Source organism: Canis lupus, chromosome 6, assembly GCF_011100685.1.
Source record: "Canis lupus familiaris isolate Mischka breed German Shepherd chromosome 6, alternate assembly UU_Cfam_GSD_1.0, whole genome shotgun sequence".
NCBI classification, from domain to species: domain Eukaryota; kingdom Metazoa; phylum Chordata; class Mammalia; order Carnivora; family Canidae; genus Canis; species Canis lupus.
The window spans coordinates 42,562,738-42,576,367 of NC_049227.1; the positions used below are offsets into that span (position 1 = coordinate 42,562,738).

At 54.4% G+C, this 13,630-nt stretch overlaps 1 long non-coding RNA gene across 2 annotated transcripts in view; it reads right to left on the minus strand.

The window, feature by feature from the left end:
* The window catches only part of LOC102153976, a 38,769-nt gene extending 25,445 nt beyond the window's left edge, over positions 1-13,324 (minus strand). The window contains exons 1-2 of one of the 2 annotated variants that reach the window (XR_005361020.1): positions 10,710-13,324; positions 6,168-6,312 (exon numbers count right to left, since the gene is read on the minus strand). This is a non-coding gene — a long non-coding RNA (uncharacterized LOC102153976). The remainder of the gene's footprint in view (positions 1-6,167; positions 6,313-10,709) is intronic. The other variant, XR_005361019.1, reaches the window with a different exon arrangement.
* Between the last annotated feature and the right edge of the window lie 306 nt (positions 13,325-13,630).

A 13,630-nucleotide genomic window follows, 5' to 3' on the forward strand; every position in this document is an offset into this window, starting at 1 on the left:
GGGCTCAGAACACCGAAGAAAGACCTAGAGCTGGCAGGTGCAGGATAGGCCTTGCTGGGCTCGCACCACCCGAGGAGTGCTTGACACAAGCTCAGTCTGATGTGGTGGCAGGGACCCTCCTGCCATTGCTGCTGGTGTTGTCCAGAGTTGGCGAGCGGTCCTTGGAAACCCTGCCCCTCCCCCCACCTGCCCTGCAATCTTCTCATCATAGCGGGGAGTGTTCCACGGTGGCTGCCTACTGTCATTCTTGGGGAGATGCCTTAACCAGATAGATACCCTATCCAGCTCCAGGTCCCTTCAGCGAGACGACAGAGAAGTGTCTTCCTATGGAGGCAGTGCAACACAGTGGGAAGACTTAGGCTTGTGTTCAACCTCCAGCCACAATATTTACTGAAAGTTCTTCAGCCTCTTGAAACCTTGGTTTACTCACATCTCTAGTGACTATAACAACACTTACTCTGTGAGGTTATTGCAGGGCATAAATAAGATGACATGGGAAAGTACTTAACACACTGGGTATGCATAAAAGATATTTGACGTACGTTGTTTCCTTCAACTGCTTCTGGAGAGCACATCATAGCTCAGTCAATCAACCAATTAGCACCCTGTTCCTTTCAGACTGTTATTTGGTGCCGCATAAATGATTACTGGGGGAAGGAGTAGTCTCAGCCCTGGAAATCTTTCCATATGATTGAGGGAAGCCATAATCCATGGACTCTACTAGCAAACCAAGATGGTGCCACCCAGGCCTCCCCTGGGTCCTGCAGACACTGGGAGGCCACCACTTCTGCTCTCAGGCCTGGCATGGCTACGAGGAGTTACTTTCTGATAAGAAAGTGGGGTCTGCAATACTCATCCAGGGCACTCTGTCCTTCTGTTGAGGAGGATCTCCTCAGATGGGTCTATCAATTACCAAAGGCCCTCTCCCGAAACGCTTTTAAGAAGATTCTGGCTGTCTCTGTAGAAGGCAGAGGTGAACCTCTATAAACTAGGCTGCTGTGGACAAATGTGTTCTCACGGAGGAAAGGACAAGGCCAACATTCCTCTCCATTTGATCCCTAGGCACGGGGTGGGCACCGTGCTGTTAGTGGCATAGGGACCAGAAGCTGATGATGACTTTGTGCGTGAGACTCTGAGCATGTGCAGGTGCTGTTGCTAGGGGATACAGGGGCCAGAGTGTGCTACCAAAGCGGGAAGTGTCACGCCTCTGATGGCTATTATGATTGTATGTTGCCCTCCTAAGCATACTTTGCAGGAAGAAATTACTGGCACATTAGGAAAGCTGTCAATAGTAGAAGAGCTGGGCAGCCCGGGGGGCTCAGCCGTTTAGTGCCGCCTTCAGCCCAGGGCCTGATCCTGGAGACCCCGGATTCGAGTCCCACGTCGGGCTCCCTGCATGGAGCCTGCTTCTCCCTCTGCCTGTGTCTCTGCCTCTCTCTCTCTCTGTCTCTCATGAATAAATAAATAAAATCTTTAAAAAAAAAAAGATTTATAAAAAAAATAGCAGAAGAGCTAAGCAGACAAAGGAGCCAAGCTGCCTAGGTTTGGGGCAAGCCCCTAAACTTCTCTGCCTTAGTTTCCTCATCCAAAATGAGGACAATAGTGTCCACTCCCAGGCAATGTGAGCAGGGCACTGGGAACAGGGCCTGGCACAGCGAATGTTCTACATAGGCATCAGCTGCTATTTTTTTTTTAGTCACGTAAAATATTTGCCCTTCAGTGAGTTCTCCCACGTTTTCTCCTATCATTGGTGACTAAAGAAAAACTGCCCAGTTCTTTTTTCCATTATTCCACTTCCCATTTCTATTTCCGGCCTTATCTCACTGGCTATCATGTCAGCCCTTCTTGAGAGTGGTAAAAACCACGATGAATATTTGAGCAGCACTGGAGGGTATTATGCTGAGTGAAGTAAGTCAATCGGAGAAGGACAATTATTATATGGTTTCACTCATACAGGGAATATAAAAAATAGTGAAAGGGATCATAGGGGAAGGAGAGGAACTGAGTGGGAAATATCAGAGAGGAAGACAGAACATGAGAGACTCCTAACTCTGGGAAACGAACAAGGGGTGGTGGAAGGGGAGGTGGGTGGGGGGTGGGGGTGACTGGGTGACAGGCACTGAGGGGGACAGGATGAGCCCTGGGTGTTATGCTATATGTTAGCAAATTGAGCTCCAATAAAAAAAATATACAAAAAAGAAAAAAAAAAAGAAAGCTGCGTTTTAAAAAAAAAAGAAATGAAAAATTTTTAAAAAAGAATATTTGAGCAGTTCCGAGAAGGATGGATGTGAGATGAGAGTGGCTAAAAGTAGAGCCCTGGCTGGGATACTGGTATAATAATTCAGCTGTGGTGTGAAGATGGCATGACTGTGGATAAAATCCTAGAACCCCATGGGTTGTCACAAGTTAGTTCCAAAATACTTTACATTTGTTACTGTTTATAAACTTACACACATGGCCTTATTTTCATCTTCACAAAATTCAGCTGCACTGAAGCTTCAGATATGAGGCATGGCCATGTAGTGTTTAAGATAACGGCTCTGGGGAACCTGGGTGGCTCAATGGTTGAGTGTCTGCCCTCAGCTCAGGTCATGGTCCCGGGGTCCTGGGATCGAGTCCCGCATAGGGCTCCCCTGCTCAGTAGGGAGTCCCGCTCCTTCCTCTCTCCTTTTTGCTCATTCTCTCTCTCTCTCTCTCTCTCTCTAATAATAAAATCTTAAAAAAAAAAAAAAAAAAAAAGAAAGACAGTGGCTCTAGAGTTTGGCTTCCTAGCAGTGTGACCATCGGTTACTTAATCCCTCCACACCCCAGCTTCTTCATCTATGGGGGGCAATAATATGATTCCCGTCATTGGCTTGCTTGGTAATGTGGTAAGTCCCCTATAAAGGTTAGCTGTTATCATGAATATCCAGGAACTTTACGGCTTGCAAAGCTCTCTCCCGGTTTCACCTGACATTCTTTGCTACTCACACGCTTGTCACACATCCCCTTGCCATTCTCGCTGCAGTTCAAGCATGGGCTGTCCTGTTACCGCGTACCTCATGAATCTGCCTCCATCTTAAAACCCAGGCTCAGTCAGGGGACTGATGCTCAGGACCCTCTTCAAGAGGGGAAAGCTGCCAACCTGAGTGAGTCGCCCTGTTGGGCCCTGGAGGCAGGCCATGAGCTCGGTTCCCCATGCCCTGGGCACCCATGGCAGCCCCTCCAGAGTGGCCATACAGCTTACACTGCTATTCAGTCATCAGGCCAGAGCCAGACCTGCCCTGAGCAACCAGCATACGTGGCCATCTGGCCTAGGAGAGATCCTTTTTCTCCCCACTCTGAAGTCTTGGTCTCATGTAGTCTAGCCTGGCCCTGGCCCTCTGCCCTGCTGCCAGGAGGCCCACCAACGGGTCCCCACAGACAGGACTTCACCATGGATTCTGCTCCTGGGCCTGTTTTTCTCAGCCATGCCACCGAGACACCCACAGAGGAAGGAAGACAATGGTGACCAGAAGGCAGAAATGAGCACTAGGGACATGTTGGGCACAGCTGCCAGGGCTCTTGGGCAGATGGGGTCCCAGGGGGAGGCTGCTGGACCCCTGGGGAAGCAGAAGACTTCCAGGAGATGGAGGTTTGGAGGAGCAGTTTGAAGGGGTGTCAGAGGAAGAGCAGGATGTGACAGGGAAGAGAAGGGACAGTGTGTGAGAGGCAGCCGTGGAGACGGGCTAGGCCTGGGGCAGGGCCGGGAGCAGCTACTTGGCTGCAGTGGAAAATCCCAACCAGAGGCAAGAACTCCATTCAACAAATATTTATGGCACCTACTCAGTACAAAGAAGAGGGCCAGGCTGAGTCACTGGGCACAGCCCTGTCCTGGCACCACAGTGTTGCTGACAGAGGGACCTTCAGAGTCCATGAGCAGATGAGGGGCTTAGGGGGGTACAGGAGCCAGGGCAGGTGCCAAGGACCACCTGGGCTTGAGATACCTCAGCCCTGTGGGGACTTGAGCTCAGCAGCCCACGGAGGCCCCGCCCTCTGGCAAAAACTGCTGAGTCACAGACCACTCAGGACATTGCCCAGGCTAAGCTAGGGTGACCCAGGGGCCGGGGGGACCTGAACCTGCTGCCATAGTAGAGCATGGGGAAAGCAGGGCTAGGGAGAGGCATCACAGGCACTAAGAGCTAAAAAATCCTTTTCCTCCCCGCCTCCAGCCTTACCTCCTAGGCAGGCCCAAAGCTGAGATGCTGAGACCGGGGTGTGGGGCCGGCGTAGGGAATGTGGGGCCGTGCGGGGAGTGAAGGCTCCACCTGCCCCGTTCATCTGTTTTTCACCCTGTCCTTCACCCACATCCTCATGTGTCCACCCACTTCTGGCCTCACCCGCCCGCTGCCCCATTGTCCTATTTTGTCCTGTGGCAACAGGGTCCAGTCCCACTGGTCAGGGTGTGCTGGGTGTACTGGCCCTACCCTCTCCTGCCTCACTGTCTCAGTGCCTAGAATTAGCTCTAGAGCATTGTGCAAGTCCAGATTCAGGCTTTGGTCTCAGTACCTCCAGGATCACTTGAGCAGGCCCCCAAGACGTGGGGTGGGCAGCCGTGGATCCCAAACCGAGCAACTCCACAGAGCGGGCAGTAAAGGTCAGAAAGCTCACCGCCTGCAGGAATGCTAACCTGCCTGGTAAGAGCAGCCTTCTGTGGCCATTCCCTAGGAAATGGCACCCGCAAAGGTCAACACAGAAGTGGGGCTGCTGGTGAGGTGCTATCCCAAGGACACCTCGCATTTGCAGAGTTATTTGCAGCCTGTGCAGCACTGTCACGTCTGATCCTTACAGAAACCCCAGCATCACAGTGATCTCAATGCACAGAGGAGGAAACTGAGGGTGTTAAGTGGCTTGGCAGCTGCTAGGTGTCAGAACCTGCCCTTGAACCCAGTCGGTCTGATTTCAGGTCCCGCGGTCTTTCCGCTGGACCAACGTCAAGGTTCTTTCACTCTTCACCCAACATCAAGTCCAGAGGGTGGCTTGGTGATCGCTGCCCCATCTACAGCAACCCCCCCTGCTCATCCAGTCCTCGTGATCTCCACACCCCTGTGCCTCTGCCCGTCATCCTGGCCCCAGGGTGCCACCTACACTTTGTCCGGAGGTCCCCTTCCTGTCAATCACTACTCTTCCTTTAAGAAATGCCACCCTCTCTGTGAAGGCTCCCTGTATGACCCAGCACAGCCAACCCCTCTCTCTGGGCACCCCCATCTCTCTGCCCCCGGACCTCCACATGCTTAGATATGGACTCACTCAATAGCAATTAACCACTCTGCCCATCAGACAAAGAGCACTATTCCTCTTTGTCCTGGGTGGCTGTTTGTGGTTGGAAGGGAGGAAGGAAGGAAGGAAATGAGGAAGGAAGGAAGGCCAGCCAGAGACTGGTCTTGTGTCATTAAGAAAGAGCTTACATCAGGAGGGCTGTCATCTTGAGAAGCTGGAGAAGCTGAGGCCAGGAGAAAGAATGACTTCACTGGCCCTTGAGCCACCCGAGGGTCACATGCCCTTCTCCTTTCAGCCTCCCCCGTGAGGACATTACTCAACAACCCCTCAGCTCCACCCACTCTTCATTGCTTTACTCAAGAAAGGGACAGCTCATGGAGTCATCTTTCCTGCCTCTGTCTTTTTTTCCCCCACTGTCCATGGAGTCTCCCTAGAGCCACCTCTGCCTTCACTGCTATCCCTGGTCCCTGGTCCCAGAGAAGCCCCCTGGGTTCTCCCTCAGACCTCCCTCCCCTCCAAGGGAGCCAAGGGAGCAGCCAAGCGTAGATCAATGACTCACTCTGACCTTTGGGGCCTCGAGCTTGGTGAGGACAATGGCACCAGCAGTCCTCCTGCCCTCCCTCCCTTGAGCCAAGGGCCAACAATCTAGCCCCGTTTCCTGTAGAGCCAGCCCATTTCCATGTGGGACCCTCGAAACATAGTTCCAGGAAGCCCCGAGGGAAGGCCATCCCAGCTAGCTGTCCAGACTGCTGGGTGTCAGAGCTGTGGTCTGGATAGCTTCCGACAGCCCCTAACCCCATGACAGCACCCTCATGCTCCCCGCCCTCAGCCTGTCAGGATGCTTGCTACCATTAGAATCCATTCCCCTGATGGAACCCAGCCTTTAGCTACCTTCTTGGGAAGCCCGCTGATCTTGGTGGGTTACTTACCTGTCTCGGACGAGCCAGCTGGCAGAGGTGGGGCCTCTTGGAAAAGCAAGTCTGGAGGAGGACGCTGGCCCCTGGGCCTGGCATCAGGACCAAGAGTGCCCCGGGATTCCCAGGCTAGGAGAGCTGGAGCCAAGGGTAGGTTTACCTGAGAGAGAAAGGAAATGAAGGCTTGCCCTGCGTCCCAATGCCAGGACCTGGGGGAGGGGCTGGGCGTGACAGGGTTGGCACTGCAGGTGTTAACCGGGGCTGCCCAGCCTCCTGCCGAAAGCAGCTCAGGAGTGCCTCCTGGGTGTAAACAGAGGTGGGAGGCCAGGCTGGCCTGGTACCTCTCAAGCCACAGCCTCCCTGGGGCAGCCCCTCACCCCTCCCTCGCACCCAGCCCTTCCTTGAATCCCTGCCTGAATCCCAGAGGCTGCCAGCCCTGGCACAGGGCACAGCCAACTGACTCATCTGCAAAACCACAGCCTCCTCAACCCCACTCACTCCAGCTGCATCTGGTTCTCTTCGAGCCCGCTCCCCTCTCCGGCCAAGCCGGCCCCACTCCAGCTAAGGGGAGGATGACCTGTCAGCCCAGGCCAGGACCGTCGCACCACTGAACCAGTTGTTCAGGCCGCTCATCATAGACTCCTCCATGAAGTGTGTGGTGTCGCCCTCTGCCTGGCACCTCCCGACCACTGTCCCCAAGCCACTCCTGCAGCCAAAGGGGGCTTTTCCAAAAGCGAGCACGACCACCTCACAAGCCGGCTTCAAGGCTTCGGCGGCTGGGCGGTCCCTGGCCGGAAGGCCTTGCCCTGCAGCCGGGCATTCAGGCCCCCACAGGCACGTGGCCCAGGTGCGCCTCCCTCTCATTCTTCCTCACGCCATCTACCCGGAGGACTCCTGATTCCCTGAAAGGCTCTGCTCTGCCACCCTGCCTTTGTCCCTGCGATTCCCACCCCCGGGATGCCTTGCCTTTCATGCCTGGTCTGGCTTTTTCATCCTTAAGGGACCTGCCCTCTAGGCCTTTCCTGACCTCCCAGAAAGGTGTGATAGTTCCTACCACCCCAGGACGCCTGGGTGGCCCCATGGTCAAGCATCTGCCCTCCCTGCTGTGATCCCGGGGTTCTGAGATCGAGTCCCACATCCACTCCCCGCAGGGAGCTTGCTTCTCCCTTTGCCTGTGTCTCTGCCTCTCTCTTGCATGAATAAATAAAATCTTTTATCTAAATAAATAATTTTTAAAAATTCCTACACCGCTCATAGGTGCCGGCAAGATCCCTGTCCCAACAGTCTCAGGAGCTCGGCAGGCCTTGCATACAGACTGCAGGATCCCAGCAGCCCACCACTGCCCACCGCGGCCCACCACCACGCTGGTAGTGAGGCAACAGAGACAAGGCTGAGGGAGGTCATGAGGCCTGCTGGCTGAGTGGACACCTGACCTGGATGCCCTACAGATTTAACCCTCGAAGAGAGAACAGGAAGCCTCTGGAATGGTGTCCGGGGGCCATCCTCATTACCTCCAGCCCTGACATCCCTGCCTCCTCACCCAACCCTACCCTGGCTGGGGTCACCAAACAGGCAACAACCTGGAGGCGCCTAGTCTCCAAGGGAGACCTCCTCTGTACCCACCCCCAAGACTTTTCCAACCCTCTCCCCCATTGCCCCCCACCCCTCTTTTAGAGCCGGTTCCCCACGGTCTGAGGCTTATGACCCCCTGGGGGCCCTGGGGATGAGAAAAGTAGTCTGATGACCCCAAGGCCAAGAAGGAGAAAAACCACACAAAAATGTCTGGTGGGATGAGGGGTTGGGGGGGCACCAGTTATGCTAAGAATGAAGACCCTGGAGTAAACTCACCTGATTCAAATGCTGCTACTGGCCCTGGGTGAGACCTCCCTGAGTCCCGCTCTCCTCGTCTGTAGAATGGGCTAACAACCGTCCCTATATAGTGCTCAGCACAGAGCTAGTGAATGGCGGCCGCACCAGACCTGGGACAGCTGCCCCCTTGCCTGGGAGACTGTGGGCAGCCCCTTCCCCTTTGGGCTGCAGCCATTTGGCTGTACGAAAAGGATGGATGGGCCCCCACACCTCATAGGTCTGTGGCAGAATCAGTGAGTTCATCAGTAGGAGGTGTCCCCATGGACACACACGGACTCTGTGCTCAGGCCCCCAGGGCCAGGAATCACATACCCCTCCACCCCCCGACCAGCAGCATTGAAGACAAGACTATAAGGCCACACAGCCAGCCCACCGCACATCCCTTGAACACTCTCCGCATCGCCCAGGCACTCGGGCTCCTAGCTCTTGACCTTTCCCCTATCTTGCTGTGTCTCCCTTCCCTTGGCATCCCCAAAGGCTCGTTCCTTCCCCTGCTGGGCACACTTGCCTGCCTTAACCTACTTCTGGCTGGTGAAGCTGGGGCTGCCAAGGCCACGATGCCTTGATGTCTCATGGTCTTGCGAAGGCCAAAGTGTTTGATGACCATCTGAGTTCCTAAAAGCCATGGTCTAGTGCTGGGGTTAGGGAGCTCTTCTCCCGTATATCCACCACATCTCCACCACCCATGGTCCTCCCTGCAGGTGCCACCCTCAGCAAAGCTGTATCAGAGGCTCAGCTCTGCACTTACTAGCTGGGTGGACTCTGTAAAATGAGGATATCTCCCTCGAGGATGGATGCTACGGTGCTTTACCAGCAGTAGGGAGGCCGATCTCTCACCCTGCTACAAGGAGAGAAGGGGAGTCTATCCTCCCTGTGCTCAGAACCAGTTGAACTGAGCTGCCAGCCCTGCCTAAGAGGACAGAACAGAGCCAGGCAGCAGGGGACTAAGTGCCCAAACAGAGGTCATAAAGCGAAGACAACACTGGGAGCTCTTGTCCCAAAAGGCAGACCCGAGAAGATACAATCTTTTAATTACATGCTCAGGCTTCCTGGGCTGCCAGCCAGGGTACACCCAGCCCTCGGCCTCCTCCACAGACCCAGCAGAAACACTGCCTCCCTCTGCCCTGACTCTCTCTGCAGAAAGAGGGGATCAGGGCCCCTGAGACAGGGGAAAGGAGGCAGCAGACTCAGCAGAGGCTGGACTTGAGCTCCTGTCTGAGGAGTGGGTGGAGGTGAGGGACAGTTGTGGGGTCCAGATCAATTCAGGACTCCCCCTCATAACATACCCACTCATGCCCTGCCAAGTCCTGGGTGGGGTAGGGGGGTGAGAACAGCAGCAATCCTGCCTTCCCACCCTACCCCCTGCCCCCGGGACATCCAAACCCTCTGCTCAGGCTTCCCTGGAGGCCAGTTCCTTAGCCAGGCAGGTTACAGAAGCATTAAGCAGCCCTGTGGACAGACGAGCAGAAAGGGGTGGGTGCTGCTACGTTAGACCGGGAGCCCCTCCTCTCCTGCCCAAAGTACTTGCAATGTTTGTTCAATGTGCTAGTGTTGCTGGGCAAAAACATGGGTTTCCTTCCGCCTCCGAAGGATCCTGGCACCAATGCCAAGAGCCCCACCTGTCTCCCATGGGCCCCACAGGGGAGGGGCTCTGCCCTTGCTGGGCAAGGCAGTGTCTCTGTAAGTCCAACAAGCCTGGGATGAATATTTTTCCAACCCCAAAGGAACAAAATCTCAGCCAGAGGGTATGGGTGGGCAGGAGGTGCAGACCGTGAGGGTTGGATTTGGCTGCTTAGGCCTTGGTGCCTGCCTCTGAGGAAGCCTGGATTTGTAAAGCAGTTAGGCGTTTACAAAGGGCTTTCACATACCAAACGCATCTGATCCCTTGGCTTACAGAGGGGAAGTCTGGGATCCAGAGAGAGGACTACCTGGGAGAGCGAGGAGGAGGCCAGGTCTCTTCACTCCAAGTTCTAGGCTATGCTCGTCTCAACTAGCCAGGCCAGCCCAGCACAGATGCAGCCAGAGTGAGTGCCAGTCCTCTGCACCCCAGGGCAAGGGGGAGGGGGCCTCCTGCCCCCCTCCTCAGCAAAGGGAGAAGGAGGAAGCTGCTTGGCTCCCCTTCTGGTCTCAGTACCCACAGCCATCTCAAAGCACCCAGTGTTTTTACCCACCCACCTGTCAGGTAAGCATGAGCAGGAGGAAGCCAGGTTTGCCCCATGCCCTGACCTAGAGACCTTACACTGGCTTCTCCTGGGCACCCACCAGAGGCCTGTGCCCAGAAGGGACAGGATCACTCCCCACCCTGCTCACCATCACACCTTTGCAAAGGCTGCAGCAGGAAGACAAGGTGGACGGCAGGAGGGGAGCGTTGGCTGGGGGGAAAGCCTCTCTAGGCCACCGCAGCCCCAACCTGGAGAGAGCCCATGGCTCCCCTGCTGGGGAGGCCCCAGTACCAGCCTCGGTCCCTGCCCAAGACAGCTCGCTTTGCACGGAGGAAAGATCTCAGCCACCAGCCCGCTCCCTGGAGCCACCCCACTCCAGCCAGCTAACACACACTGTGGGAGGTAAGAGCCCTTACACCCTGCAGCCCTTCCACAGGGGTTCAAACCCCAGCTCTGCCACCCATTAGCTGTGTGACTTTGGGCAAGCTTTAAACCTCTCATCTACAAAATGAGAATAATACAGTACCTGCCCCATAGGATAAGTCCTTGGAAGTATATGAGTTAATTCAAGTAGGGTGTTCAGGACAGTGCCTGACACATCGTGAGAACTACATAAGTGGTTTAATATTACAGTTGACACTTGAACAATGTGGGGCCAGGGGTGCTGACCTCCAGTGCAGTAAAAAATCCATGTACAACTTCTGACTCCCCCAAAAACTTAACTACAAACAGCTTCCTATTGACCAGAAGCCTTACTGATAACACAGTCGACTAACACATTTTGTATGCTTTGTGTATTCTATACCGCATCCTCAGAATAAAACAAAGTAAGCTAGCAAAAAGAAAACGTTCTTAGGAAAAATCACAAGGGAAAAAATACGTTTATGATTCTGTGCTGCATTTTTTCCCAAAAATCCGCATGTAGGTGGACCCATGCAGTTCAAATTTGTTGTTCGAGGGTCAGCTGTACTATTATTGTTCTTATTATTTTCTGAGCCAAGAGACACTATGGATATCAGAGCACGCAAAAGCCCAAGCCCTAGGGGAGGTTCCGTAGGAGGCGAGGAGGCGGCCTGTTATGCAAGGGACTGTCACCTTCCGCCTTCCGTGCAAGCTCGGCTCACCAAGGGGATTACGTCAGGTGGAAACTGCCATTAATGGTAGTTCCCTTTCTGGCCAGTCACACACCTACAGAGCACGAGGAGGTGAGAAATGTTACTACTCTAAGAGTGAGAAATGTGATGACCGGCACAATTCCATTTTTAGAACATGGAAGTTATTTCGAGCAGAGGGTTGGCCGGGCGTTATTTTTTTAATAGTGCCTGTACTCTAACAGCCCGCGTGTGCCCACCCTGAGGAGAAACCAGGGCACAGTGGGGAGCCTGCCATGCCTCTGGGGTTGGTTGCCAGGCAACCCCTCTGCTCTCTCATGGGAGCTGAGGGCGGTACAGAGCCAGGGGTGGGCTCCCCGGCCCCCTGCCACCCTGCTCACAAGTGCAGGAGCTCATTAGATGTCTTGGAAGCCCTCTCTGGGGTGCCTGAGAAGCAGCCTCTCTTTCTTCTTGGCCTGAGCAGTGTGTCCTGGGGAAGGCAAATCAGGAAAGAGCATTTTACACAGCTCGCATGCTTTGCTTTCTAAAACCATATTAGTTTACTACGGCTGATGTAACAAATTATTGTGAAACTGCTGGCTTAACAGAAATGTATTCTTTCACAGTACTGGAGGCCAGAAGTCCAAAATCAGTATGACTGGGCTCAAATCAAGGTGTCGTCAGGAGGGCTGTGCTGTCTCCAGAAGCTTCAGGGGACGATCCGTTCCTTTGTGGCTGCCGCTGGCTGCTGGCATTCCTTGGCTTGTGGCCTTGTCACTCTACTCTCTGCTTCTCTGGTCACACTGCCTTCTTTTCTGTGTCAAGTCTCTTGACACCTCTTCCTCTCTCTTATGAGGGCACTTGTGATTGCACAGAGGGCCCACCTGGATAATCCAAAAGCATCTTCCTATCTCAAGATTCTTGACTTAGTCTTATATCTGCTAAGACCTGTTTTCCATATACAGTAACATTTATAGATTCCAAGGAATTAGAATCTGATCTCTTTTGGTGATCCTTATTCAGCCAATGCCATCCAAACCATGACTTCCCCCAACAGAACCAGACAGCAGGTCACCACTAAGCCTCCTGGCATCCTGCACCATCACCTTCTACCTGGGACCACACACCTGGGTAGGGACAACTGCCCACATGGCTCTGACCCTGAGGCCCTGCCCATCTGGGACGAGACCTGTAAGACCTGCAAATAGGCCAGGCCTGGGGCTTCTGGCTGCAAGGATGTGGGACTGCTTACTGAAGCAATGACAGCTCCCTTCAGACCTCCAGTTACCGCCACAAAAGGACATAGGGAGCTACACTCCAGGGCCCAGGACTGTCAGAAGTTAAAGAGTATATATTTTAAAATAACACCATAAAATTTCAATAATGAATGGAGAAAAAATAGAAAATACCAATCCTTCAGAATCCTAGCCCTCAGAGATAATGTAAAAGAAATTGTTGTATTAAGAGATCTTCCTTCTAGACCTTTTCCTATTCAGATAGTACCAGATATACATATAGCTTTAACGAATGGAAATGAATTTATACTATATATATTGTTCATCAACCTGGCTTTTTCCATAAATAACATACTGTGGTTGCCTTCCAGGGCGGTTCGGGTAGCGGTTCCCCCACCTTCCCGAAGGCCGAGGCGGACCAGAGGGCATCGGATTGTTCCTAGATTTTCAGCTGGACCCACGCGGTGAGTTCGGAATCACTGGTACGCGGTTGGCTCCCGTTGCTGTGAGAGGCTCCAAAGATGGGGAGGCGTTTGTCTTTCTCCACACGACTCCAGCCTCCCCGCAAGGCCGGCCGGCCAGCCTCCGGTGAAGGACGTCAGGGTTCCCAAGCTCCCAGGAAGAATTAATAGGCCTCTGTTTTCCACGGCGGAGCCTCACAGGGTCGGGGAACAGGCCTGTCGGGGAAGGGGGCTCCGTGCGTGTGGAGGGGCTTCCGCGAGGGCGCCCGGCACCTCCGCCCGGGCCGACGCAGGCGAGAGGACGGGCCGCCCGCCTCAGTAAGGCCGCCCGCGTCGGGAAGGCCGCCTGCCTGGGGAAGCCGCCCGCCTCGGGAAGCCGCCCGCCTCGGGAAGGCCGCCCGCCTCGGGAAGGCCGCCCGAGTCGGGAAGGCCGCCGGCGGCAGCGCGGAATTCAGGTGCGGTTTCATCCGGAGGTTCGCAATGTCATCAGGCTCTTGGTTTCATTTTTCTGTGATTTTCTTGGCTCAGTTTGGCCCTGCGGCCTAGCTTCGCCCACAGACTCACTTCCCTCCCTGTGGTAAATGAGCCAGGGCACTTCCAGGGCCCAGTCACCCGGCTGCTGCGCCCGCCGACCTCAGCCTCTGCCCCTGCCCCCACCCC